Source organism: Theropithecus gelada, chromosome 11 (assembly GCF_003255815.1).
Source record: "Theropithecus gelada isolate Dixy chromosome 11, Tgel_1.0, whole genome shotgun sequence".
NCBI classification, from domain to species: Eukaryota; Metazoa; Chordata; class Mammalia; order Primates; family Cercopithecidae; genus Theropithecus; species Theropithecus gelada.
Window position 1 is genome coordinate 92,613,421 of NC_037679.1, and position 27,849 is coordinate 92,641,269.

A 27,849-nucleotide genomic window follows, 5' to 3' on the forward strand; every position below is an offset into this window, starting at 1 on the left:
ACGTGTAAAGGATAAAGCTGGTAAATACACGCAGCTTTAACTTTTTTCTTCAAAACTTAACATGAAACACAAACTGCTGCGGGAAGGCCTGACAAGAGGGGAGTTTTTGCTTTTTGTTTATAAAAACTGTATTTCTTAGCACATGCAGTATGTGTTCTTCTTTTCCTAGTGTCAACAGAGATACAAACATTTAAATTTTTTTTAAAAAGCTTTAGGATAGAAAAGAGGTGTAGCTGGGCACTTTCCCCTGACATGCGGTTTGTCTGAAATGGAGCAGCTCCTTGTTTATGATTTCCAGATATGTGAGTCTGTTGTGTTATGTACAGTTTTTACCTTGGCTCGATTTACTGTCTGGTTATATTTTAACAGCTTTCTACTCTGCTTTTTCTCTCAATATAACAGTAATTGAAAGAAGACTAATCATTTTGGAAATGCTTTCAGTTTTACACAGTTCTGTGCTTTTAACAGCAAAGTGAAAGCCTGTTGTCACCATCAGCCAACTGTGGGAATCCAGGACGTAGAGCAGAAATGTCCACTGTTTATTTACTGCTCTCATTACCTCTTTGGTTCCATTTGCAGTCACTAGTTCTTTCCATCAAACAAAGTGAAAATTGTCAGAACAGCTGTTCTTCCCTGCTGGAAAATAGAAAAAAGAGTATAACAAGATATTAACTGTGGCATGACAGTCCGAGATTCTGGACACAACCTACATAATCTAGGCACATCCTTCAGTCTCTTTGTGACTTGATTTCCTCGTCTGTAAAATGGTGAGATCATGATCTCTACCTCACCCACTGGGTTGTCTGAAGATTGAAGGAGGGGATGTTTGCAAAACTCTTAGCACCTTTAAACTTTAGGTCCTTGGAAATGCTAGTGGATTCCTTTATCTTCTCCTTATCTTCTCCTTCCTTGGATGCTTGGAAATAAAACACTGGCATTTTTGTCATTCTTGATTTCCTGGTCATTTGGGGGCACTTAATTTCTCTGTATTGGTTTCCTCTTCTTTAATGAGATCTGTTAATCTCAGGATTTCACAAGGGGCAGAGGGGCTTGTCACAGCCTTTTAGACCTAGAAATTTAAGATGTCATTTAGGTACACAAGTGCCAATATGAGAGTCTTTCTACAGTATCTTTGTCCAAAAGTGGATGTGAGTGGACTCTTTGATTTCTAAAAATCTCACATCATGTCCCCTTAATTTATTTTCTTTCTTTTCTTTCTTTCTTCTTTTTTTTTTTTTTTTTTTTTTTTTTTTTTTTTTTTTTTTTTTTTTTTGATATGGAGTTTCACTCTTGTTGCCCAGGATGGAGCACAGTGACGCGGTCTCAGCTCACTGCAACCTCCGCCTCCCAGGTTCAAGTGATTCTCCTGCTTCAGCCTCCCAAGTAGCTGAGATTACAGGCACCCACCCCATGCCCAATTTATTTTAATAGAGACAGGGCTTCACCATGTTGGCCAGGCTGGCCTCAAACTCCTGACCTCAGGTGATCAGCCCACCTCAACCTCCCAGAGTGCTGGGATTATAGGCATGAGTCACGGTACCCACTGTTCCCTTAATTTCTAGATTTTGATTTTGAACTTGGTGTTTCTACAATATTCACTTGACTGTGGTGATGAATCTAATTAGAATAATCAGGGCTCTGCTTTTATCTTTTAAGATAGAGGTCCCCAATCCCCATCCCCGGGCCACACAGGAGGTGAGCACTGGGCGGGTGAGTGAGCATTACCACCTGAGCTCTGCCTCCTGTCAGATCAGCAGCAGCATTAGATTCTCAGAAGCCTGGACCCTGTTGTGAACTGCTCATGCAAGGAATCTGAGTTGCACACTCCTTATGAGAGTCTAATGCCTGAAGCCATCCCTCCACGCCCTGTCGATGGAAAAATGGTCTTCCACAAAATTGGTTCCTGGTACCAAAATTTTGGGGACCGCTGTTTTAAGATCTTTTTTAGGTAGTATTTCATTGCCACAAATAGCACTACCTTTGAAAACTTCTTTGACAAATCTTCCAAACCCAGCTCACACGTATTTAAAGAAATAGCTGACAAGTGCAGTTCTAAGTAAGCCTCACAATTTAGAACATCAATTTAGGAACACTGGTGTGCATTGTACAGATTTGGCTTTCCTGCCTCAGCTTTCCTAAAGGCACTGATGGTTAAGAAGCACTTAACCAGAGAACAGATAACATTCAGACTCTAAGCCACTACTGTGTGACTGTCTGCACATCATTTACTCTGACTTTCCTCATCAGAGATATGAGGATCCTGTTTTCTGTCCCAGCCCCCTTCAGGGTAGTTGTGAGAAGCAAACGAGGCTGCAGTAGGTAAGGGCTCTTTGACAGAGGTGTCAGAAGCCCCCACAGAGACCACGTGGCAGCAGTGGTGTTCTTGAGAGTTTGCAGAAGCATGCTCCATTTTATTTTATTTTATTTTATTTTACTTTATTTTATTTTATTAACAGAGTCATACTCTGTCAACCCAGGCTGAAGCACAGCAGTGCAATCTCGGCTCACTGCAACCTCTGCCTTCTGGGTTCAAGCGATTCTCCTGCCTCCAGCCTCCCAAGTAGCTGGGATTACAGACGTGCATCACCATGCTTGGCTAATTTTTGCGTTTTTTAGTAGACACAAGGTTTCACCATGTTGGCCATGCTGGTCTCAAACTCCTCACCTCAGGTGATCCGTCCGCCTCAGCCTGCCAAAGTGCTGGGATTACAGGCATGAACCACCGCGCCCAGCCCACACTCCATTTTAGAAAGGAGGGTTGGGGAACTTCCATGCGGCACACACAGCATATAGGAATGACCCATCTCCTTAATGGTTGATTACCAAAGAGAGGCTGTCCCTGGAAGATTGACGTGAAGCTGCACTCAGTAACAAGGAAAGAAGTAGAAGGGAGGGCCCAGTGCAACAGAAACCAAGGATTTTCCCAAGGTGCGTATGAGGGCTGCTGTTCCTCAGAACCCAGAGGAGCAAAGATCAGAAAGAGTTAAAAACAGGAGATTAAGCTGGGCATGTTGGCTCATGCGTATAATCCCAGCACTTTGGGAGGCCAAGGCGGGTGGATCATGGGGTCAAGTGATCGAGACCATCCTGGCCAACATGGTGAAACCCCGTCTCTACTAAAAATACAAAAAATTAGCTGGGCTTGGTGGCGGGCGCCTGTAGTCTCAGCTACTCGGGAGGCTGAGGCAGGAGAATCACTTGAACCCGGGAGGCGGAGGTTGCAGTGAGCCGAGATTGCACCATTGTACTTCAGCCTGGTGACAGAGCGAGACTCCGTCTCAAAAAAAAAAAAAAAGAGATTATCATTAGTTAAATTATGTGAAGCCTTAATTCGTGAAGATGTTCATCCAGACATATTTTTCAAAGCTCAGTATGGACTGAGATTGTATCTACATTCTTCCTGCCATGTTTTTATAGCGTGCGCTTCATGGAATTTTTTACATAGTTTTCTACAAGGTCAGTACTTAGAAATGCATTATAGTGCTCCAAATATAAAGAATTCACATTTTGAAAATGTTTTGCTTTTGTCCAGCCTCCTTAACATACATATTTAATTACAAGGCATGAGGATTAATGGAGCTTTGGATATTTAAAGCTCTTTTCCCAAGATGAATTTGATTTAATTATTCCTGAGATGGGCATCTGCATTGCTGGTGACTTGCCATGTGGCTGGGAGTTTGAGAGCAGAGGAGGTGAGACTGGGACTGCTGTCAGGTTGGCTTCTGGCGTTTTACTTCCTCTTCCACTACGCCCCCTCCCCTCTCACTTTTAGCTCACCACTTTGTCTTTTCAGTTTGCTGAGGAAAAAGTAATAGAATTTGCCTTGATGTAGTTCACTTTGTAGCTTGCTGTTTTCTTTCTTTTTTTTTTTTTTGAGACGGAGTCTTGCTCTGTGCCCCAGGCTGGAGTGCAGTGGCGCGATCTCGGCTCACTGCAAGCTCCGCCCCCCCTGGCTTCACGCCATTCTCCTGCCTCAACCTCCCGAGTAGCTGGGACTACAGGCGCCCGCCACCTCGCCCGGCTAATTTTCTTGTATTTTTAGTAGAGACGGGGTTTCACCGTGGTAGCCAGGATGGTCTCGATCTCCTGACCTCGTGATCCGCCCGTCTCGGCCTCCCAAAGTGCTGGGATTACAGGCTTGAGCCACCGTGCCCGGCCAGCTTGCTGTTTTCAAAGTTGTAATGTTTAATGTGTATCCCTTAGCGTCTAAGAAAGTAAGATAACAGAACCATTTCCGTAGCCCTGCTCTCCCAAAGACGCAACAAGCCTCTCTTACACCCTGGCTTCCATCCCAGGGCTTGTGTGGGAAGGAGGAAAGAACACAGGCCAACAGAGCATGGACCCAGAAAGAGGCCTCCTGACGTTAATTGTGAAGATGGAGGAGATCAGAGGCTCTGGAGCAAAGAGGAGGAGATGGTTTTGTTCAAGCTCACTATGTTGTTTTCCATCTCCAGCTACCACAGCTAGGGGAGCTACCTCCATGCCCACCCATCCATGGTGGACATTATCCATGTGCAGCCCAATCACTGGAGGCCATGAGCCTCCAGTGAGGCAGAGAGGCAGAATGAAGAGTGGGCAACCAGGACCCAAGATGGCGGCTTGAGGGCAGGCAGAACTGCCTTCATCCAGAGCATGGCTCACCATCAGCAAAAATCCCAGGCACTCTCTTCACCGCTCCACCCATGCTGTATAAAAACTGCTCAAATCTGACACCCCCCTACACATCCTGAAGCCTGTGGGGTGACAGAGCTACACACCAACACTCTACCCCATCCCTAGCCCCCCCATGCAGGAGCTCCCAAGCACCCTTTCCTTCTTGGGGAAAATTTTACTGACCTCTCTTTTCATCATCTTAAAAACATGAGGCATGTCATTTGGTTTATTAGGGGAAAGAACTCGATAAAAGTGAAGTTTTATTTTTCCTAATTGTATGTGAGGTGCCTTGAAGAAGACATTGCTTTAACACCCACTGGAATTGCTGTTCGGGTGTTGTTCAGATATCAGTCAAGTTCCTTTTTCCCACCAGCAAGGGACAGCCACCATAGCCTAAGTGGAACTGGGAAAGCTACGTGGCTACATGGGATGGGCTTTGCTGCCCCTGACATCAGCCAAATTTGACTTCCAGCAACCCCAGGGAACATTGAACTGCATGGGCCAGGTCCAGGGGAAGCCAGCAGCTAGCTGGTGCTTCCTGGAATAGGCCAGGGCTGACAAACTCCAAGAGGAACTTAAAGATCAGCATTTGTTTTAATGCAGAGGCTCAGCTTAGAAGGCTCAGCTTGTGGGCCAGGCGCAGTGGCTCACACCTATAATCCCAGCACTTTTGGGGGCTGAGGCAGGTAGATCACGAGTTCAGGAGATCGAGACCATCCTGGCTAACACGGTGAAACCCTGTCTCTACTGAAAATACAAAAACAAAAATTAGCCTGGGTGGGCCGGGTGCGGTGGCTAACACCTGTAATCCCAGCACTTTGGGAGGCTGAGACGGGTGGATCACGAGGTCAGGAGATCGAGACCATCCTGGCTAACACGGTGAAACCCCATCTCTACTATAATACAAAAAAATTAGCCGGGCGCGATGGCAGGCGCCTGTAGTCCCAGCTACTCGGGAGGCTGAGTTTGCAGTGAGCCAAGATCGCGCCACTGCACTCCAGCCTGGGCGACAGAGCGAGACTCCATCTCAAAAAAAAAAAAAAAAAAAAAGGCCCAGCTTGTGGAAGCACAGGTCCCACCATCCCACCGTCCCACCATCACAGACCAGCACCTGATACTGGCAGACCAGATCACCTTACTGCCGCCTTGGTCTTCACACATCCTGCCCCGAGACCCCTACTGTATCTTGTCCTTAACTCAGCAGTAGCCAGCCTTCTCACCAGATACAAGGGATGCCTATCCCTATTCTCTTTGCAGGCTGGAGAATTCATGTCTTGTTTATCTCTTTTCTGTAATGATGGCCATAGCAACTAGGCTGTAAATTCTGCTCGACTTATCTTGCACTTTTAACAGGTTTTATCCATAGACACTGATGATAATTGTATGGCTCATTGATTATCTACTGCTGTGCTGAGCACTAACAATTCCTAATCCTCACAGTAACCCTGAGAGGGAAGGGTTGACATTGCCCTCATTCTTCTCAATGGGGACACTGAGGCTCCAGGTTAAGTATGCACTCAAAGAGATAGAGCCACGATCGCAGCTGGTGCCTCTCTCCCATCACGAGACTTACAGAACATCTTATCTGTTCAGAGAGTTCTGATGAGGTGGTTAAGTCATGATGCTATGTGCCTGTGGCCTTGGTCTCTCCACGTGGAGGATGGGGGTGATACGGGACCCACTTCAGGATGTGGTGAGCAGTCTGACAGCACCACTTAGATATAGACACCTCTGGACACTGTTGCAGATATAGACACCTCTGGGCACTGTTGCAGGAAAATAACAGCTGTCCAGTGTTGAGCTCTTAAATTTTCTTATTTAATCTTTACATTAGCCAGGTATGGTAGCGTGCACCTATAGTTCCAACTACTTGGGAGGCTAAGACTGCAGGATTGCTCGAGCTCCCGAGTTGGAAGCTGCAATAAGCCTCCAACTTGTGGATTGTACCACTGCACTCCAGCCTGGGTAACAGAGACCGTCTCTTTAAAAATAAAACAAAATCCAGCAAGGTCTTTTGTTTTCCCTGTTTTTTTAGCGAGTAAACAAAGAGGCCAGGAGCTGCTAAGGGCTACACAGATTCTGCTGGTCCCATCTTCATTCCTTCTACCATGTGATGCTGCATTTCTAGCTTGTGGTCTGGTGTCTGGTTTTTTGTTTGTTTTGTTTTTTGGTTTTTTTTTAACCACATAATTATAATCATTCCTTACATACAATGTTGTGCCCTGTGTTTGTTTTGTTTTTGTTTTTGTTTTTGTTTTTAACTTAGCATGACATAGCACTTTCTGCATTCTTAAGGAGTTTGTGACCCTGTCATGGATGGCTGTCGTTCCATCACACAGATGTGTGTTGGTTTACCTATACTTGCCCCTGAGTTGGAAATGGGTGTTTTCTGGTTTTGCTGCTACAGTTAATGCAATGCAAAGCTTTATATGTAAAGCCTTTTCTTTTTTAGAATTATTCCTTAGAGTAGGACTCTTGATTCCAAGAGAATCCATTTGCTTAAGACTCTTGGAGCACAGTTTCAAATTTCTTTCCAAAAGTGTTGCACATGATTATTCTAACTCTAGTGCATGCTACTTACTTAAAAGTAAAAATGTCAGTGGCTCTCGCCAGTGTCCCAGCACTTTGGGAGGCTGAGGTGGGTGGATCATTTGAGGTCAAGAGTTCAAGATTAGCCTGGCCAAAATGTTGAAACCCTGTCTCTACTAAAAATACAAAAATAGGCCGGGCGCGGTGGCTCAAGCCTGTAATCCCAGCACTTTGGGAGGCCGAGGCGGGCGGATCACGAGGTCAGGAGATCGAGACCATCCTGGCTAACATGGTGAAACCCCGTCTCTACTAAAAATACAAAAAACTAGCCGGGCGTGGTGGCGGGCGCCTGTAGTCCCAGCTACTCGGAGGCTGAGGCAGGAGAATGGCCTGAACCTGGGAGGCGGAGCTTGCAGTGAGCCGAGATCGCGCCACTGCACTCCAGCCTGGGTGACACAGCACGAGACTCCGTCTCAAAAAAAAAAAAAAAAAATACAAAAATAGCCGGGCATGGTGGTGGGCACCTGTAGTCCCAGCTACTCAGGAGCCTGAGGCAGGATAATCACTTGAACTCAGGAGGCGGAGGTTGCAGTAAGCCAAGATGGCGCCACTGCACTCCAGCCTGGGCAGCAGAGCGAGACTCTGTCTCAAAAAAAAAAAAAGTAAAACTGTTGCCTCTCCTTTAGGCCAGAGATTGGCTCCTCCAAGCTAAGTAGTGACATGTGCTCCATGGCTGCCCTTTTAGAGGGACGGGTGTGAGGGTAACCTGGTCAAGTAGCCTCTGAGGTGATTTCAAAGGATTTCAAAACAAAATAGGGATTTTTGGAGTCTAGATTTGAGCAAAAGTCAGTGTGGGCCAGCACATAGGTACAGAATCTGCCAACTTTGCAATTTAGAAAAGGGGAAAGAAAGCCAACAGTTTTTCCTAGCAGTGTGGGCCTGCATGGTCTCAGGCGCCTGTGTCTGCTGGGTGGGCAGGTCTGCAAGCATTTCTCCATCATCCCTACCCTGAGAGGAGGCAGAAGCCGGCCACAGAAGCGGCACACACAGAGCCAGAGTGCCAGTGGGCTGTGACGCTATTGTCCACTAAGGTTGCTGTGGCATGGGGAGTTTGGTCATCTTTGTAGCATTCTGTAGAAGACCCCTGGGGGTTTCCACCCTTAGGGGCTACACAGATCCCGTCTTCACTTAATGGGACTCGTCATTGACACTTCCTAAGCAAGAACAATGTTGAAAGGTTGTCAATGTGGTCAGTGGGTAGGGTTAATCAAGGAGGGAAGAAGACACCGTCCTTGGTGCTGCAGGTCCTACCTAGCCCTTGAAGTTTGAGAACACCCCTTGGAATAAACTAGAGAGGGAGGCACACTGGGTCAGTGCTACAGATTTCCTCCCAGAAGCTTAGAAGCTGCTGGGGACATGGTAATCCACAGTTGTTTCTGTGTAGCTATGAAATGTGACGTGTTTGGGGCCAAAGATAACTTTTCTCTTTCAGAATAAAGTTTGCTTTTTTTCCTAAAACAGGTAAATGATGGGAGATGAAACGAGATGATAATTCAGATTCTGGCCCTAGATAAGTGCTTGGATTTCCTGAGGTAGGTTGGTTCCTACATTAGGCATAGTATGAGAAACATTTAGGTGCTGCTAAAGGCCCAGGTGGCTCTTCAGTGTCTCTGAAGAACCACAAACACTTCAGGACTTGTCCAAATTATAAGCAAGAGGCTAGGCATTCAAAGAGCTGGGGACAAGCTGTTCAGGTGAGAACACAGGAGCTGAGACCCCAGTGCGGGAAGGGTCTGGGGTATCTGCGGGGTATGGCTGGAGGCAACAGCATGAGAGGGAGTGAGGGATGGGATGGACTGAAGTCCAGGCTCCCTGCCATGGTCCAGCCAGAGGGGACCTAGGCTGGGTTCTGGACCCAGATAGGAATGGGTTAGGTGTGAGGTGCATTTTGGAGGCGGAACAGAAAGGACCAGGTGGGGGATCAAGTGAGGATAAAGAGAAAGGATGAATTAGGTTTTATTGCATGAGCAGCCAGTGGGTGGCTGTGTCCTTCAGGGATACAGGGAAGCCCAGGGGCCAGAAGTGGTGCTTTGGACGTCTTTTGTCTGGGGCGCCTTTTAGACATCCAAGTAGAAGTGTTGAGTGCTGGGCGCAGTAGCTCACGCCTGTAATCCCAGCACTTTGGGAGGCCGAGTCGGGCGGATCACAAGGTCAGGAGATCGAGACCATCCTGGCCAACATGGTGAAACCCCGTCTCTACTAATATACAAAAAAAATTAGCCAGGCGTAGTGATGCACGCCTGTAGTCCCAGCTACTCAGGAGGCTGAGGCGGGGGAATCGCTTGAACTCGGGAGGTGGAGATTGCAGTGAGCCGAGATCGTTCCACTGCTCTCCAGCCTGGCGACAGGGCGAGACTCCGTCTCAGTGGTAAAAAATAAAGAAGTGTTGAGTAACCAGTGAGCTGACAAGCCCAGCACGTGGAAGGCTCGGGTAGGATACATGGGCTTGGGGGAGTGGACCGCGTTCTATGATGACAGAGCTGGCTGGCGGTGAGGCGAGGGACAAAAGAACCACTTCCCTGTTGGACCTTGAAGGCTGCATTAGAGCATGAAGAATCTTCCGGAAGAGGACACAGAGTGTTAAAGTAGAGGGGAGTGTGTGTTTCCAGGGCGAGTGAGGAGGCTGGAAGCTTCAGGGCCAGGTCGTGGAGGGTACATCCCTTGTGTGAACAATGTGGACTTCTTCCTGATTGCAGCAGGAATTCTGTCCATGGTCATTAAACAGGGTAGTGAAATGATCAGATTTAGCCTCTCACATGATTATTCTGGTAGCAGAGGACTGATGGTGTAAGGATCCCAGCAAGAAACACTCAGGACCCTCAGGGACTCACTCTGCATACAGGGTCCCTATTGTGCCGACTGTGGAGCCGCCTGGCTCACCTGCCCAGGGATTCTGGCCACTTAGGGGAAAGGCCGGTGAGGGACCCGGCAGAGCATGATGGTCTGGGTGCTGGATTCTGTCCTGCTGAGGGTCTGAAGATGCTTATTCACACAGGGCCAGTTGTTAAAAATGTAAGCACTCACACAGTTACGCTCTTCTCTCAGTGGTGCCTGCCTTTCTTTTTTTGTTTAATTGCTCCCTGCAGCAGCATATTCCATGGTAGATTCCATGACAGGGCTATTCTCACTCTTGATTTCAGTGGTTTTGATGTTGTGTCTGTTGCCATAGCACCTGGAGCTAAGCCTTATCATGCCTTATCAAATAATTGCACATCTGGTGATCACTTAGGCTTCTAGAAACGTGAGGCAGGGAGGACCCTCAAGGGGCTCTGGTCAGAACTCTTGCTGCTGAGAGGCTTCACTGCATTCCCCCGGACTCACCAACAGCCTCATTACACTTGATACATCTGTGTGTGCACCAGTGCATTCAGCGCCTCCATCCTCACTACCCAGCCCCTTGTGAGGCTGGCCAGGCCACAGCTTGCCCTGTTCTGCACCATTCTAGGGCTGAAGAATTTCCCCAAAATATGTCACTAGACAGTGACAAACAGGCCCTTAGTCCAGTGCCTTTGGCGGGGGCCGGCTGGAGCAGCATGGCCATGTTCAGATGCCTGTCCCACCACTTGTCAGCTGTGTGGCCTCCCCCACTTCTCCTCCCCGAGGGTAACAGGATCCTCCTGAAAAGTTGTTAGGAGGATTAAATGATTTGATAAATAAAATGTTGCATCCATAAGCACTCAATATACAGTAGCTGTTGTTGTTCATCCCACTGTATCTAATTTCTCTACTCTTAAATTTTACAGCTTTACTCAGTAGCCTATAAAATATTCTACATTTATGGCTCCCATAAATTTCCTCGTTGCTCTGCTGAGGCCATTTCTAGTGCCTGTGTGGTCAGTGTTATTGGAGGGCAACTGATAAACCAGCCATGCTCCCCACTTCCTCTCTAGGGGCTTGGCCTCCTCGGCTGTCTGCAGACCTTTGCCTCTTGCATTATATCCAGTCCAGCTCTCACGTCTTCCCTGGTGAGCTGGTGTCCAGAAATCTGCTCTGTCACCTTCTGTGTGAGGAGCATCCTCTCCAGTTTGTCTCACTGCCTTAGCTCCCACGGTGCAGAGTTTCCTGGAAGCATGCTTGGAGGGTAGCAGGCCCAGGAGGCACAGTGGTGACTGGAGCCATGGCAGAGCAGCAACTGATACTGGTCACTACGAGTGCCAGCCTCCTTATAAGCACTCCTTTTATAGATAGGGAAGCTGATGCTGAGAGAGGTGAGGTCACTCACCCAAGGTCACTTTAGTAAGTAGCCATGGTGGACTGCTCAGATGGGCCTAGAGCCAGTCTCCTGACCACTAGGTCATGTGGGGACACCAGGTGGCATGAATCTCTGAATCTCATTTTTCTCTGTGCTTGGGGAGGTGGTAACGTAGGTCAGTCCTTGGCGATGGTTAGTTCCCTGCCCAGGGCCTGTCAGCCTTAACGTTCTTCTGATCCTGTTTATGAAATGCAGGTAATATATTGACATTGCAGAAGCTCAGAGAACATAATTGAAAGTTTTGTAGATGGCAATAAAATGGGAAGATTTTTCAGGCTGGTTTTCTTGTTGGTCTGGTGAGGAGCTAAAAGTTACAGCAGGCGGTCAGCAGAGGGCCCCAGAGCCTCAGAAGTAAACCTAGATTTGGGCACATGCCTGAGTATTGGCAAATTTCTGTAGGCGGGGCCCTTTGGCTCCACAGTGGGGCGACAGGCATTGGAGTGCACGTCTCTGAGCTGGGAGGAAACCCCAGTACCACCAAGACGAAGAGAGGTGTGTAGGAGAAGGTAGAATACCAAGAACAGTCCCAAAATCTGGTCACCCACTGGTAAGATCACTGGTCCTGCTCCAGTTAAGAGTATGGGTGTGTGATAACAGGGCTGGGGCTTTGTATGTCAACCAGGAACCCAGAAGAGAGCAAAGAGCTGTTTTTCTAGCTCCGTTACTTTGAAATATCCCCCTTCCCCTGATTTCTACTGGATTCTGATTTAGTTACTCTAATGGCCTCTGCATAGACAACCTTTCCCCTTGGGCAGACTCTGATTCCTGGGATTTCCTGAGCAATACTCCCAGGACTTTGCACAGGAAGTGGAGAATGAGGTCAGGCCAGGACTGGAAGGGTATTCACCTGCTCTCATAGCAATTGAATGGCAATTCCAGACCTGTTCTTAGTCACTTCTTTCCAATCTGAGGATGCTAACATAAATGTGAAAGACAGACAAATGGTTAAGCACAAAGTGCTTAGGATGGTCCCTTTGTAAGGGTTTGCTATTATTAATAATCTACCAAAAGCCGTATATGTGGCCTTTCAATACAGCCTGGATCTTTTATTTCATTCTTTTTTTCTTCGAGATTTCCTTTTTTTTTTTTTCCCCTTTATAGAGGAAAGCCTGAGAAAATGGCAAGAAAACCAAAATAATATGGTTCTGTGATTAGCAGTCCAGTTTTACGATAGAGATAATTTACCCAGTGCTTGCCTTTAGTGAATGCAGGTGGCATTGCCCAGACCACCCATACAGTAGAGCACATAAGGTCCAGAAGCAAAGACAGCAGCAGATGGCAACTCCTTGGCTGCTGTCACAGAAGCACGTGCTGAGCAGTCTCTAAGTCACGTGTGTTTGCTCTAAAATTAACACCTGGACAATGTAGAATTAATGCCATTAGAAAATGAAATCACTTCTGTTTTCCACACTATGTAAACCATACATCAGAGTGCCCTAAAAACATGGTCTGTAGTGGTATTTCTCTTAGGTCAGGCCACTAGTTAGGTCTCTTATGAGGTTCATTTCATGTGGTTGGTGGGTTTTGGTTTGGTTTTTAAGAAGCAATAACCCTTCCCTATGGGAAATAAGGGGCCTTGGATGAGGTTATGTCCAGTGTTCACTGGTCCCATTTTGAAGTGCCCCAGCTGGACGCACACCTGTGACCCAGGGCCAGCCTTGAATCTAGCCTGGAACAATGACCAGAGAGGAAGTGCTTGGAACCTGAGGCCAGTGGCTTTTCTGTGTCGAGGCTCAGGTTGCACTGTGTGTTTGTGAGTCTTCTTTCTCTTCCAGTTGTTAGGCCTGAAATGCCATTATTCCTTAAGAATAGGGACATAGGGGGCCAGCCTTTTCAGCTGGAAGCCATTCCTCCCAATTGTGTGTATATTCCCCTCTGGTGCCCTCTCTCATGTCCAGGTGTCTTGTGTGTGCCAGAAGCCCCATGAGAGCTGTGGTGGTCACACAGCCAGGCAGACAGGATGGACAGGAGACTGTGAGGAAGCAGAGGCCAGTGGCTTGACCTGAGTACTCAATGCAGGTGCAACTCAGGGGGGTTCCCCAGCGGCTGTTCTCACAAATGGGGCTTGACTTGGTTCAGAATCATACTTTTTGCACCTGCCGTCAGCACTTTTAAGGTCAGCTTTGTTTTGTGTTAAAAGTTTGCATAAAATTATAAGGTGTATAGCTGGGGAGAAAGAAATTTCTTTGGCATGGAAAGAACTTGAGGCTGGGCACGGTGGTTCACACCTGTAATCTCAACACTTTGGGAGGCCAAGGCGGTCCAATCACTTGAGGCCAGGAGTTCAAGATCAGCCTAACCAACATGGCAAAACCCTATCTCTCCTACAAATACAAAAAAAATTAGCCAGGCATGGTGGCACACGTGGCCTGTAGTTCCAGCTACTTGGAAGGCTGAGGCATGAGAATCGCTTGAACCCAGGAGACAAAGGTTACAGTGAGCCGAAATCACATTGCACTCTAGCCTGGGCAACAGAGCTAGACTCTGTCTCAAAAAAAAGAAAAAAGGTGGCTGGGGGCGGTGGCTCATGCCTGTAATCCCAGCACTTTGGGAGACCGTGGCGGGTGGATCTCGAGGTCAGGAGATCGAGACCATTCTGGCTAACATGGTGAAACCCCATCTCTACTAAAAATACAAAAAATAAGCCAGGCGTGGTGGTGGGCACCTGTAGCCCCAGCTACTTGGGAGGCTGAGAGGCAGGAGAATGGCGTGAACCTGGAAGACGGAGCTTGCAGTGAGCCGAGATCACGCCGCTGCACTCCAGCCTGGGCAACAGAGTGAGACTCCGTCTCAAAAAAAAAAAAAAAGAAAGAAAAAAGAAGAAGAGGGCCAGGTGCAGTAGCTCAGGCCTGTAATCCCAGCACTTTGGGAGGCCAAGGCGGGCAGATCCCCTGGGGTCAGGAGTTCGAGACCAGCCTGAACAACATGGAGAAACCCCGTCTCTACTAAAAATACACAATTAGCCAGATGTGGCGCGTGCCTGTAATCCCAGCACTTGGGAGGCTGAGGTAGGAGAATCGCTTGAACCCAGGAGGTGGAAGGTTTCAGTGAGCTGAGATCACGCCATTGCACTATAGCCTGGACAACAAGAGTAAAACTCCGTCTCAAAAAAAAAAAAAAAGAATTTGAGTAGAGTTAGCGCTACAGGCTTCATGACCGTGCTCCTTTGTTTGTTTGTTTGTTTGTGTTGAGAGGGTCTTGCTCTGTCACCTAGGCTGGAGCGCTGTGCTGTGATAGGATCATAGCTCACTGCAGCCTGACCTCCTGGCCTCAAGCAATCCCCCTGCCTCAGCCTCCTGAGTAGCTGGGACTCTTAAGTGGGCACACTACACCCAGTTAACTTTTTTTAATTTATTTTTTGTAGAGAGTGTCTTGCTTTGTTGTCCAGGCTTGTCTCAAACTCCTGGCCTCAAGTGATCTTCCTGCCTCAGCCTTCCAAAGTTCTGGGATTACGGGTATGGGCCACTATACCCTGCCAAACTCACACTTCCCCTGTCCCCTGGGATATGGCCCAGGAAAGCTTGCCCCTCTGGGGCCCCTAATTCTTGTGTGTACAGAACCTAGCATGTGTGCAGAAGGATAAGAATTGAATAAGGTGATATCTGTGAAGCGCCTAGCATAGTAAATAGCATACAACAGACTGTTACTAGTTAGTACCTTATTTGAATGTTCCAGAATCACTACTTTTTTCCCTGCCATTGTTAAAAAATTCACCTTTTAAATTGTGGGAGCTCTGCTGTAGTTACATATGAAGCTGTTTTTTCAGCAGTTTCACCAGTAGCCATTCTGTACCCACATTTACTTTATTTGTTTATTTTATTATTTTTATTTATTTTTTATTTTTTTGAAATAGAGTCTCACTCTGTTGCCCAGGCTGGAGTGCAGTGGCGCGATCTCAACTCAGCTTTAAAGACCCCTGCTTTCCACAACTATAAATGAGTGAGCATCACCTCTTTTTGAACTAGTCTCCCCAAGAATTCCCAGCTGGCTTTTTTCATTTGTTTTTTTTTGTTTCGTTTGGAGATAGAGTCTCTGTTGCCCAGGCCGGAGTGCAGAGATGCGATCATAGCTCCCTGCAGCCTCAACCTCCTGGGCTCAAGTGATCCTCCCACCTTGACCTCCCGAGTAGCTAGGACTACAGGTGTGTGCCACCACATCTGGACTTACTTTCTGTCTTTTTTTTTTTTTTTTTTTTTTTTTTTTAAGAAACAGAGGGCTAAGTGCAGTGGCTCACTCTTGTAATCCTAGCACTTTGGGAGGCTGAGGCGGGTGGATCACGAGGTCAGGAGTTCGAGACTAGCATGGCCAACATGGTGAAATTCCATCTCTACTAAAAATTCGAAAATTAGGCACAGTGGCTTATGCCTGTAATCCCAATGCTTTGGGAGGCAGAGGTGGGCGGATCATGATGCCAGGAGTTCGAGACCAGCCTGACCAACATGGTGAAGCCCCATCTCTACTAAAAATATAAAAATTAGCTGGGCATGGTGGCGGGCACCTGTAATCTCAGCTACTCGGGAGGCTGAGGCAGGAGAATCGTTTGAACCCGGGAGGTGGAGGTTGCAGTGAGCTGAGATCATACCATTGCACTCCAGCCTAGGTGACAAGGCAAGACTCCATCGTAAAAAAATAATAATAATTAAAAATTAGCCGGGCATGGTGGCGCATGCCTGTAATCTCGGCTACTCAGAGGCTGAGGCAGGAGAATCGCTTGAGCCCAAGAGGCAGATGTTACAGTGAGCGGAGATCGTGCCAGTGCACACCAGCCTGGGCACAGAGCAAGACTCCATCTCAAAAAGAGAGAGAGAGAGATGGAGGTCTCCCTGTCTTTCCGAGACTTGTCTCAAACTCCTCAGGTGATCCTCCTGCCTCAGCCTCCCAAAGTGCTGGAATTACAGATGTGCACCACTGCACCCAGCTAATTTTTTTATTTTTTGTAGAGACAAGGTCATGCTGTGTTGCTCAGGCTTAATATTTTTCTTATTTTCTGTGATGACATGGGATGTTTTATTCTCCAAATCTAGCCAAATGGAGAAATTCCTTGCAGACCCTCACTCTGGGCTGTGGCCTTGGTCTCCTGCACTTGATCCTGCAACTTGCTGTCTTCCCTGCAGACTGCCCTACGTGACAGGCCAGCTTTGCTGTTCTTCACATCACCCCCAGTTGGAACCTGCAGTGGTGGGCTTCTAGAGTCTTTGTCACTCTTGTTAGTCTGGCCCCTTCTTCCCTTCTCACAAACTAAGCCAGTCCCCCACCTGCCTGCCTGTTCTTGCAGATCCTTTTGCCCATCCTCTTACCTGCTCTTCACCTCTTGGCCTGTACTGCTGTCTCCACAAAGCCATCTCCAGCCCACTCCACTGTGTCGAGCCTGTTCTTGAACAGCAGCTGCACTGACAGGAACCACGCTAATTACCGTAAGCAGGCAGGGTAGATAAGTGGGCAGGCAGAGGCCATGGTCTACACCCTGTGGCTTCATAGAAGAATCTCAGTAACCACTGACTTCCCCCACTTGGGATGGTGCTGGTGACCAGTGCAATACTGCCCACAGGTGGGGTGTTTGGTGTTGTAGAGGACACATTGGTCTCAGGAGGTCCAGAGAGTGGTGGGAATGCCCACACCTTGCACCTGTGCCCCCGTCTCACCCTGAGTCAGTGGAAAGATGGATACATCCTGCCCCTGCCCTGTGTCTCTTGTTAAGACACAATACACCTATAAACCACGGATCCTGAGCTGTAACCCAGGACATCTCAGCACTTTTTTGTACATTTTCCAATTTCAAGACATCCCCTTTGGTCAAATGATAGAACCCAGTAGGGCTCCTCAGCACTGTCCTGGGAGTGTGCTGCCTGTGTCCCAGAGAGCCCCGGCTCCTTGCCTCCCAGTGCTCTACAGCATCCTGTCTCGAGTCCTTCCTCACATCTATCCTCCACCTTGCGCTGCTCACCAGGAAGCCACAGCAGCCTCCTCACTGGCCTTCTTTCTTCCAGACTCATGCTCCATACCAGCACCAGTGTGCTTATGTGATCACTTAAGTATTTATGTGATGAATGTTTATCGTTGGATACCAGCAAGAGAATGTATGTAAGTGGATAAAAATGTAATTCAACATGTGTTTTATGAATTCTGGAAACCTCTTTTTTTCCCCAGAACATCAATTCAGAGTCCAGCTCCTGTTGAAATTCATCAGTGGGTTAAACTCCGAGTTGTCTTGATGCTACAAGCACTACATCATGTGTGTGGTTTCATTCTAAAGTCTGGTTGCTTCACTTGTTATTAAATTTAACAAACATAACTCTCCAACTTGGCGTTTTTGTAGAATGGGATCCTTTTATATAAACATTAGTAAAGACCAAAGTAACTGATATAACTACAAGATTATCATTCCTCCAAAGTAAACATGTATTTAAGGGCAGCTGCTTCCAGGAAGCCATGTGCTCTTCTGGATAGAAAATAAATTGGTGCCATTCTTGGTTTTCTGGGACTTAGTCCCAGTCTCTACAGCCTGCTTTCCATCTGTCCCCCAGAATCAGGACTTAACGTCTCCAACACGTATGAAGAAGATCAGAGGGCACAGCGTGTGTACGAAGGGACAGGAACTTCTCTGATCCACTGCCATCTACTGCTTGATAGTCATCAATGGCCACTGTCTTGGTCAGCTCAGCTGCCATAGTAAAATACCAGACTAGGGGCTTACATATGCTGTCAGTTTTCCTACAGTTTTGGAGCTACAAGTCTGAAATGAAGTTGTCAGCAGGTTTCATTTCTTGTGAGGCCCCTGTCCTTGGCTTGCAGTGGGCTGTCTTCGTGCTGTGTCTTCACATGGTCTTTTCTGTGCGCTCCTCTGGTGTCTCTCTGTCCTTCTTATAAGGCTATCAGTTAGATTGGAATAGCACCCACCCTATCGGCCTCATTTAATATAATCACCTCTTTAAAGGCCCTGTCTCCAAATACAGTCATTGTCCAAGGTGTCAGAGTTGAGGGCTTCACATATGCATTTGAGGGAGACACAGTTCAGTTCATAACAGCCACAGATAAACGGTGTGTCTTTTTAGCACGTGTAATTCAGTTGGGAAAACAATAGAAAGCACGAGCAGTTACAACTGGGGTAGAGTTGAGCCAAAGACAAGTCTATTCAAGCATGAGCAGCTGCGTCCCCACTGTGTTCATCAGGATTTCCAGCCTTCACATGGGCACATGGAGCAGTTGCTGAGCCTGAGTAGAGCGCAGCTTAGGGAGGCTGGCAAAAGGCATGTTGCCTCTGGTGAGGTTTTATCCTGTTGTCCATCTGTGTTATTTAGAGCAGTTTCTGTAGAGAAAAAATAATAAAAACAATATTAGCAAACACCAGAGCAGGCTGCCACTCTGGCAGCTCTCCCAGAACCAAGTAGTTCCCAGAAATCACTCTAGGCCTCCTAGGGAAAGGAGAGGCATGGTGGTTCCTCCTGGGCAGACCTTGAGTCCTGCCTTCCTAGGATGGACCCTCGCCCCCAAAAAAGGCTACAGACGGCCTCCTTATGTGTCCACCACGACAAGTTCCTCCCGGGTAGGCCACATAACTGGAACTGAGAATTTGGGCTATGGATTAAGGCTGAAAACACCACTCAAAAAAAAAAAAGAGAGGGAAGTCACATTTCAACATACTGTGTTACAAGACCCAGTTACACCACCTCAGTTGTACTTTTGCTTCCAAAGGTCACCTTAGGTTGTCGGACATGAAGAAACTAATGAACCAGTGGGGGTGGAAATTAAACATGCTTTGGGGTCAGAATTTAATTTCTTGCTCATAAATATTTCTGTGAAATGATGGAATCTCCTAAGGTTTGTTTCATACATGATTAACTGTACCAAAAATTTAAATCCAAGAATAAGCAAAAAGAGGAAATAAAAGACGGTCTGTATTTTACCCGACCATCAGTTCAGCACTCTCCTCTGGTTCTGGGTATCCCCTTTTGTCAGCCCCTCCATGCACTTTGGAGGAGCCCACTTCCACGTTGCTGGGTCCTCTGCAGTCAGGCAGCAGCACTGTGGTCAGGCATGTGTCATCTCAGGGGAGCAGTGCATGTGCAGGAAATGGATCCTGAAAATCTCACATCCAGGTTGTTTATGAAAGTGATTTCCAGACTGGGCACTGTAGCTCACGCCTGTAGTTCCAGCACTTTGGGAGGTCAAGGCAAGTGGATCACTTGAGGTCAGGAGTTTGAGACCAGCCTGGCCAACATGGTGAAACCCCGTCTCTGTAAAAATAAATACATAAATAGCTGGGCATGGTGGTGCGTGCCTGTAATCCCAGCTTATCGGGAAGCTGAGACAGGAGAATCACTTGAACCTGGGAGGCGGAGGTTGCAGTGAGCCGAGAGATCGTGCCAGTGCACTCTGGCGTGGATGGCAGAGCGAAGACTGCATCTCAAAAAAAAAAAGGATTCCCAAACGCACCATCCACAATCTCACTTCCTTTTTTTTTGAGATGGAGTCTTGCCCAGGCTGGAGTGCAGTGATGCGATCTCAGCTCACTGTAATCTCCACCTCCCAGGTTCTAGCAATTCTCCTGCCTCCGCCTCCCAAGTAGCTGGGATCACAAGTGCACACCACCATGTCGGGCTAATTTTTGTATTTTTAGTAGATGGGGTTTTGCCATGTTGGCCAGACTGGTCTCCAAACTCCTGACCTCAAGTGATCCGCCCACCTTCGCCTTCCAAAGTGCTGGGATTGCAGGCGTGAGCCACCGCGCCTGGCCAACAGTCTCAGTTTCAACAATGGTATCTGGCAGGTTTGATACAAAGTTTAGGTCTTGATTTACAAGCATGGACAGACCCCTCACCTCACTCTCTAGCATCTTTGGTCTCTTACTGCTAAATCTGTCAATAATCTTCACTTGAGGCAAGATGGAGTGATGATTTCATAAGCGTTGAGTAAACTCTGCCAGTCTTTTCAGCTGCACTGAAAAGAGTGGATAATGAGTGTGTCAGCCTCCCTGTGCATGCCAGTGGCAAAGATTGGTCTTCTAAAGATCTCGTCATTTCTTTTCTAAATAGAGGTGTCAAAGGATCGGCAAAACCAAGACCTGGATCAAGAGGTCAGAGCTTCTCAATTTTACTATGTGTCGGAATCACTTAGAGATCTTGTCAGATGCAACTGTGGTTAGTAGGTATAGCCGGAGCCCGACCGCCCATATTCCTCTCAGGCTGGCAGGTGGAGACAGTCCTGCCTATCCTGCATAGCAAGGGACTGGGTATGATAGTTTCCCCCAAGGGGACCATCTGTAGCCAGCTGCCTGTGTTGAAATACTCTCTAATGCTCTTTATAGCATTAGGTTCACAGAACTAAAAATCACTTATGCTACTGCTTGTATTCCTGGGGGAGAAGACTAGATTTCAGCTGGATAAGAGCCCTGTGGGGATGAGTGAGGGTATGAGAGTAGTAGCATCTGGAGGCATCGGATGGATAGTATGCTAACGAGATAGTGTTTTACTATTTCCCTTAGTAAAGATATGGGGAAGATATACCATGACTAGAATACCAGAACCTTGTGAACCAGGAGAATGAAGGGCATGAAGCCCTGGAAGGGCAACAGCAGGCCCCGGCTACTTCCTAACAGCGTTCTTTCTCAGAACTGGGATCTCTGGTCCTGCTTCTGAGCCCTCCACCCTGGGTGTCTCCCACCTACATTTTTTATTCTTCTGTGTCGAGTTGACCCTTTTTTCCTCCCTCCTGTGACCCTCATACTCAATTCATATCTCCTGTCCCCAAGAGAGGCTTCCCTTTTTGTCACATTTCACTAGCAAGGAGGGAAAGATTAAAAGCCCGCTTGGCCGGGCGCGGTGACTCACACCTGTAATCACAGCACTTTGGGAGCCAAGGCGGGCAGATCACGAGGTCAGGAGATCGAGACCATCCTGGCTAACAGGGTGAAACCCCGTCTCTACTAAAAATACAAAAAAGTAGCCAGGTATGGTGGTGGGCGCCTGTAGTCCCAGTTACTCAGGAAGCCGAGGCAGGAGAATGGCGTGAACCTGGGAGGCAGAGCTTGCAGTGAGCTGAGATCACACCACTGCACTCCAGCCTGGGCCAACAGAGCGAGACTCTGTCTCAAAAAAAACAAAAAAGAAAGGAAAAAAAAGTCCGCTTTGCTATTTACTCTGAAAAGGAATTTGATTTTTATGAGAATGTGAAAAACTACCGGGGCAGCCGCTTTTCTATGCCTGCTATATAAACAGTACTTTGCAAGATGTCCTGTCTGATGTCCACAAAGGGGTGTTATCAACCCCAAGTTCAGACAGTTTTGTATTCTTCTATCCCTGGATACATGAATTCCTGCCATCTTTACACGGCACCCTAAAATACCAATGCGAAGTTACCTGCTCAACTAGAAGCTGCACTGTACCCTGGAACCAGCACTTCTGCTGAATGACTCTGGATAAAGCCTCGACTTCCTCCTTCCCACCACATGCCCAGACCCCAGTGGCTCCTTTCCTGACCTGGTCCAGCCACTTTAAGTCCAGCTGTTGTCAACCTGGGCATGAGGAGGAGTGTCAAGATGGCCTTTGTCCTACCTGGAAGGAAGCTTCCTGGAATCTGCAGCCTCTCTTCCAGGGCATGCTGACAGCGGAGTTCCAGCAGGCAAGAGCTGGTTTTGCTGGCTGTTCCTGCCAGGCCAGGATTCCCAGTAAAACCCTGGGAAGCCCGGGAGTAGCCCAAGTAGTGAGCAAAGACAAGGTCAGCCTGGCTTGTTTCTGCCCAAGTGATAGCAGTGTTTCTATTTGACAGTTTGAAATGATGTGTTATTAGATCTTCCTACGCATGGCCCTGCTCCTGCAGGTTGGAGAAGGCTGGGGTTCCCCTGGTTCCCGGGCATTGTTCCTCATCAGCAGAGTCACCTCCAGGGTAACTAGAGATGGGGCCGGTTTTCAGTTCCTGGCAGTGATCCCCGGGACTTCTATTGTGAGAATGAGCCTTTGGATGCCTTTTTAAAGAAACTTTCATTCTGAATGAATTCTAAATTAATGGCTTTTAAACTTTTTGCTTGTAACCTATAGGAAGAAATATAAATTACCATAAGCCTCATCCAAACATAAATAAATGTAGGTATAACAGAAACAGTAGTTTTATAAAACAAATACTTGACACGTGGAGTGTGCCCTAGTATTTTCTGTTTTAGCTTTCTTTAAAAACCACTAGTCATAATCTCCTGAAATGACTTTACAACCCATCAAAGGGCCACAGTTTATAGTTTAAAAGTCATGGCTGGCCAGGCACAGTGCCTTACAGCTATAATCCCAGGATATAGGAGGCTGAGGTGGGTGCATCCTTTGAGCCCAGGAGTTTGACACCAGGCTGGGCAACATATCAAGACCTGGTCTCTACAAAACATTAGCCAGATATGGTGGCATGCGCCTGTGATCACAGCTACTATGGGCACTGAGGTGGCGGGATCACTTGAGTCCAGGCTTAAGCCCAGTGAGCTATGATGGCACCACTGACTGCACCCCAGCCTGGTGACAGAATAAGACCCTGTCTCAAAAAAAAAAAAAAAAAGAAGTCATTGCTATAGTAACTTCGGTTCCACAACCTGTATTGTATGGAGCATCTACAGGGAGCAAATCCTTTGGAAGGAGCTTAGTCACAGCCGCCTCTCCTGCGCTTTCCAGGCTTTGCGAAGCTTGGCAGGAAGGCGAGAGTGGCCCCACCTTCAGAGGCGCAGCTCAGAGGGCTTGAGAGCTCCCCGTGAAAGGGATCCCTGCAGGTGGAGTTCTTTGGGAATCAACCTCATGCAAAGCCATTGCAGAGGCTCTTCTTCAGCATTTGTTTACTCTGGGCACAGGCCAAAGCCCTTATCATCACCTCCCAGGCCCCAGGCAGCCTGTAAACCCAACCCTCCTCTCCTCCTTACAGCTCTGCCCACCCTGCTCCTCCCTGTTCCCTGTGCCTGGAATTCTCAACTTTAAGTCTTCATTTACCTGCACCTTCACAAAGAGGCCTTCCCTGAGCACCAGTTTATAGTTGTGAACTATTTTCCCCTCTCCACCCCAGTGAATTCTTCCTTCCTGTATTTTTTTTCTCCTCAGCACTTACAATCATGTCTTACTATATATTTCACTTAACATGTGTCCTCACCGCAGAGCAGGACCCATAGTCCTTAGTAGGAGCTCACATATTGGTCTTGGAATTTTTATATGAATGTCCACATCCTGCCATTGCCTGGGTGTTGCTGATGCAGTGTCAGTGATTTTGTTAAACAGCTATTTGAGAGAAACAGTCACCTGTATTTGAATAATATAAGGGAATTGGTAGTTTTGTTTGTAGTTACTATGATAAAGATAAAATTGAACTTTGATTTATTCCAGAAAGACTTTACCCTCCCACTCTGTCCTCGAAGCCCTGGTCCCCATAGTGTAGTAAAAAGCCAGCAGCTATGTGTGGTCTCTCCCAGAGCAGTCAAGCTGATGTCTCGGTGCCTTGTAACTTTCCATCCCTAGGGGGCAGCATTAGCACAGAAACCACATATAAAGCTTCGCCTATTCCAATTTGTCACCTAATCCTGGTGGCTCAGGGAAACAACTTTTCTAATCCACAGAAACAAGACTTCAAGATTTCTTTTTTCAAAGCCTGCTTCTGTACATAGAAATGGTAGATGAGGTGTATATGAAAACCAAAAAAAAATTTAAGAACAACGTGAAATCTTCCCCAAAGAAGCCATTTCCTCAGGACTAGGGGGTGAGGTGGGGGAGGCTTTGTAATGTTTCCCAGAGCTCTCACTTGGCCACTCCCAGATTTGAATTAATTCATGTTAGAATTTTGTGTGTCTTGGCCAGATGCGGTGGCTCACTCCTGTAATCCCAGCACTTTGGGAGGCCAAGGCGGCCAGATCACCTGAGGTCAGGAGTTCAAGACCAGCCTGGCCAACGTGGTGAAACCCTGTCTCTACTAAAAAATAGAAAAATTAACCAGGTGTGTTGGCGGGCGCTTGTAATCCCAGCTACTCGGGAGGCTGTGGCAGGAATAATTGTTTGAACCTGGGAGGCGGAGGTTGCAGTGAGCCAAGAACGTGCCATTGCACTCCAGCATGGGCAACAAGAGCGAAACTTTATCTAAAAAAAAAAAAAAAAAAAAGAATTTTGTGTCCTTTAAGAACTGGACCCAGGCAGTTTGGACTATCTTATTGCTGAGAGTGCATAGGAGAATGCTGGCCAGTGAGGGAAGCCTGCAGCCTACCCTTGGGCAGCAACTGGCCTTCCACAGCCCCTGGGGGTGTCGGGGAGAGCCAGGCTGGGACACAGACAGACAGACTGTGCATTTTCAGTCCTGACCCCTCTAAACCGGAAGTTCTCTTGGGCACACATTTTCAGGGTTTTCTTTTTGTGAGCTCCTTTTATCCTGATTGACAGCTTCCACGTCTTGAAACTATAGGAGAAAATCAAGAAAGAACATCCTAATTGAAATATATGCAGTACTTTCTCACACCATCTGCAAGCATTTGGTCATTAGCCGTTTGGTGATAACTGCTCTTTATAGTTTAACGCATTAAATTGGGGAAAGACATTAGGGAGCAAAGAAAGGAACGACAGTAACTCATATCTTTAGGGCTCAAGCTGTAATGAATTAACCTGAAAGGGTTGTATATATTAATAATTTCATTTTCTCATAAACTACTTGGAATAATTATAAATAAGACCCAATAGGGAGGAAATAATGTTCTTTCAGGGAGGATGTGGATACGCTTTTTCTTGCCCATGTAAAGTACAAAAAAGTCCCAGTAGTTGGGTGGGATACATTTATAACTCTACATGGAGAAGATGTGCTTTGTCTTGCCAGCCTCCACCTGAGACATTCAGCACCTTGTGTCGCTCAAATCTAGTGCTAGGCCCTAGAAATCCGAAGATACCTGAGACGTACCGTGGTTGATTACGAGCCTCTCCAGGTCAGGAATTCTCCTGGCTTCATCTCCATCACATCCCCATGTGGCACAGAATAGGCACTCAAGTGAACTTGTTTTTTGTTTTGGGGTTTTTGTTTTGTTTTGAGGCGGACTCCCACTCTGTTGCCCAGGCTGGAGTGCAGTGGCAGGATCTCGACTCACTGCACCCTCTGCCTTCTGGGTTCAAGCGATTCTTCTGCCTCAGCCTCCTGAGTAGCTGGGACTACAGGCGTGCGCCACCACACCCAGCTAATTTTTGTATTTTTAGTAAAGACGGGGTTTCACTCTGTTGGCCAGGCTGGTCTCGATCTCCTGACCTTGTGACCTGCCCTCCTCAGCTTCCCAAAGTGCTGGGATTACAGGCTTGAGCTACTGTGTCCAGCCTCAAGTGAACTTTTTTTTTTTTTGAGACAGAGTCTCGCTCTGTCACCCAGGCTGGAGTGCAGTGGTGCGATCTCAGCTCACTGCAAGCTCTGCCTCCCAGGTTCACGCCATTCTCCTGCCTCAGCCTCCCAATTAGCTGGGACTACAGGCGCCCACCACCATGCCTGGCTAATTTTTTTTTTTTGTATTTTTAGTAGAGACGGGGTTTCACTGTATTAGCCAGGATGATCTCGATCTCCTGACCTCGTGATCCACCCACCTCGGCCTCCCAAAGTGCTGGTATTACAGGCGTGAGCCACCACGCCTGGCCAAGTGAACTTTTTTTTTAATGGATGAATTGAGCCCTCCATGCCAAGCCTGTCCATAGTGACCAGCAGGACATTATCTTTGCCACAAGGAGCGCCTGGCTTTTGGAAGAGATGTGACATACAAGACGCCATTAAAAGTGCAGTAACAATGCATAAGCCAAGGGCTCTGGGAGCCCAGTGAGCAAATGCCAGCTTTTCCCGGGTCATTTGGGTTTCCCAGAGCCACTGGTATTTGAAAGGAGAACTGGTGAGTAGGTGTTGCCAGAGGAGAAGGGACATTCTTAGGCCTCGTTTTGTGCCATTGAGGGCTTAGTGAGTGTGGGTGCTGACCCAGGGAGAACTGATTCTCTGAGCTCTCTCTCCTGTCCCAGCTCCGTCTACTGTCCTGCTTGCATTCCCTCTGCCTGGAACGCTTTTCTACCAGATAGACTTCAGGTTCAAGCAGAAGTGCCAGCTCCACACAGGCCTTCTCTGACAAACCAGTGTCAGATGGCACCCTCCCTGTTAACACTACCTGCCCCTTACCTGGCTTTAGTTTCCTCTGAAGTACTCACCGTCTTCCTCAGAGTATAGAGTTATCTGTTTGTGAGTAGACTCTAAAAGGACAGGGGCTTCGTTTTATACCGATCCCACTCTGCAGCACTGATGGAAGGCTCTCAGTGGCACTGGTGGAAGGGGCAAAGGTGGGAACGTGAGACTGTCTTCATTCCTTTCAGTGCAGAAGCTGTCTCTGTTACCTGCATTGCTCTAAACAAAACTGACCCAGAGCAGTTTCAGTGATGGTGATAATCTCAAGCAATGCCATTAGCACATCTTAATGCCATGATCCTGGCTACCTTTGAGGAGGTAAGTGGCATGTATTTATAAGAAAGGGTCCAGGGGTTGGTTGAAGGAGTGACTATGGAACACTTTCATGGAGCCTGTCTCTGTTTAGGCAGTAATGGAAATCTAAAAATGGACTTCCTTTTGCTATGCCGCCAGACGTGCAACTGGCCAAAGGTGGCAGGAACAGCTACTTCCTCACACGTGTCCAGTCTGAGATCACCCTGTGATTAACAGGTTCTTATCATTACCAGTAAGAAAGGGTATCCTCAGGTCTGATTCCATCCCATCCTGCCTCTTACTTAGCATTCCCAGCTCTCCAGGAAGCCCAGGCAAGCAGGCATCCTGCACAGCTGCAGCTGCCTTTGATGCCCTGACGCTCACACCCAGCTTTGCTGATTGTTCCTCTCTGGTCTCCTCACACAAGATGCCATTGTAACCTCGGTTTGTCTCATGAGCCACATGCCCTTGGGTTCTCCAGTAAATAGTGACCTGCTCTTGCTAGCAAATACCATGTCAGCATGCAGTGGGACTAGAGTAGAAAGAGCAAGTAGATTTGGGATCAGACAGACTCATGTCCAAAGCTCTGTGACCTCGACCAAGTTAATTGGACCCTCTGAGCCTTCTTTTTCTCTTACCTTTTTTGTTTTTGTTTTTGTTTTTGTTTGAGCAGAGTCTGACTGCGTTGTCCAGGCTGGAGTGCAGTGGCACAATTCAGCTCACTGCAACCTCTGCCTCCCAGGTTCGAACGATTCTCATGCCTCAGCCTCCCAAGTAGCTGGGATTATAGACATGCACTGCCACGCCTGGCTAATTTTTGTGTTTTTTGTAGAGACGGGATTTCACCATGTTGGCCAGGCTGGTCTCAAACTCCTGACCTCAAGTGATCCATCTGCCTCGGCCTCCCAAAGTGCTGGGATTACAAGTGT

The 27,849-nt window shown here is 47.5% G+C and overlaps 1 protein-coding gene and 1 long non-coding RNA gene across 3 annotated transcripts in view; both read left to right on the plus strand.

The window, feature by feature from the left end:
• The window catches only part of RNF216 (ring finger protein 216), a 164,623-nt gene that overhangs the window by 91,882 nt on the left and 44,892 nt on the right, over positions 1–27,849 (plus strand). The gene's annotated exons all lie outside the window — the stretch shown is intronic.
• On the plus strand, positions 9,566–27,743 carry LOC112634459. The gene is made up of 3 exons (XR_003121776.1): positions 9,566–9,673; positions 23,140–23,234; positions 26,815–27,743. It is a non-coding gene; the product is annotated as an uncharacterized LOC112634459 (long non-coding RNA).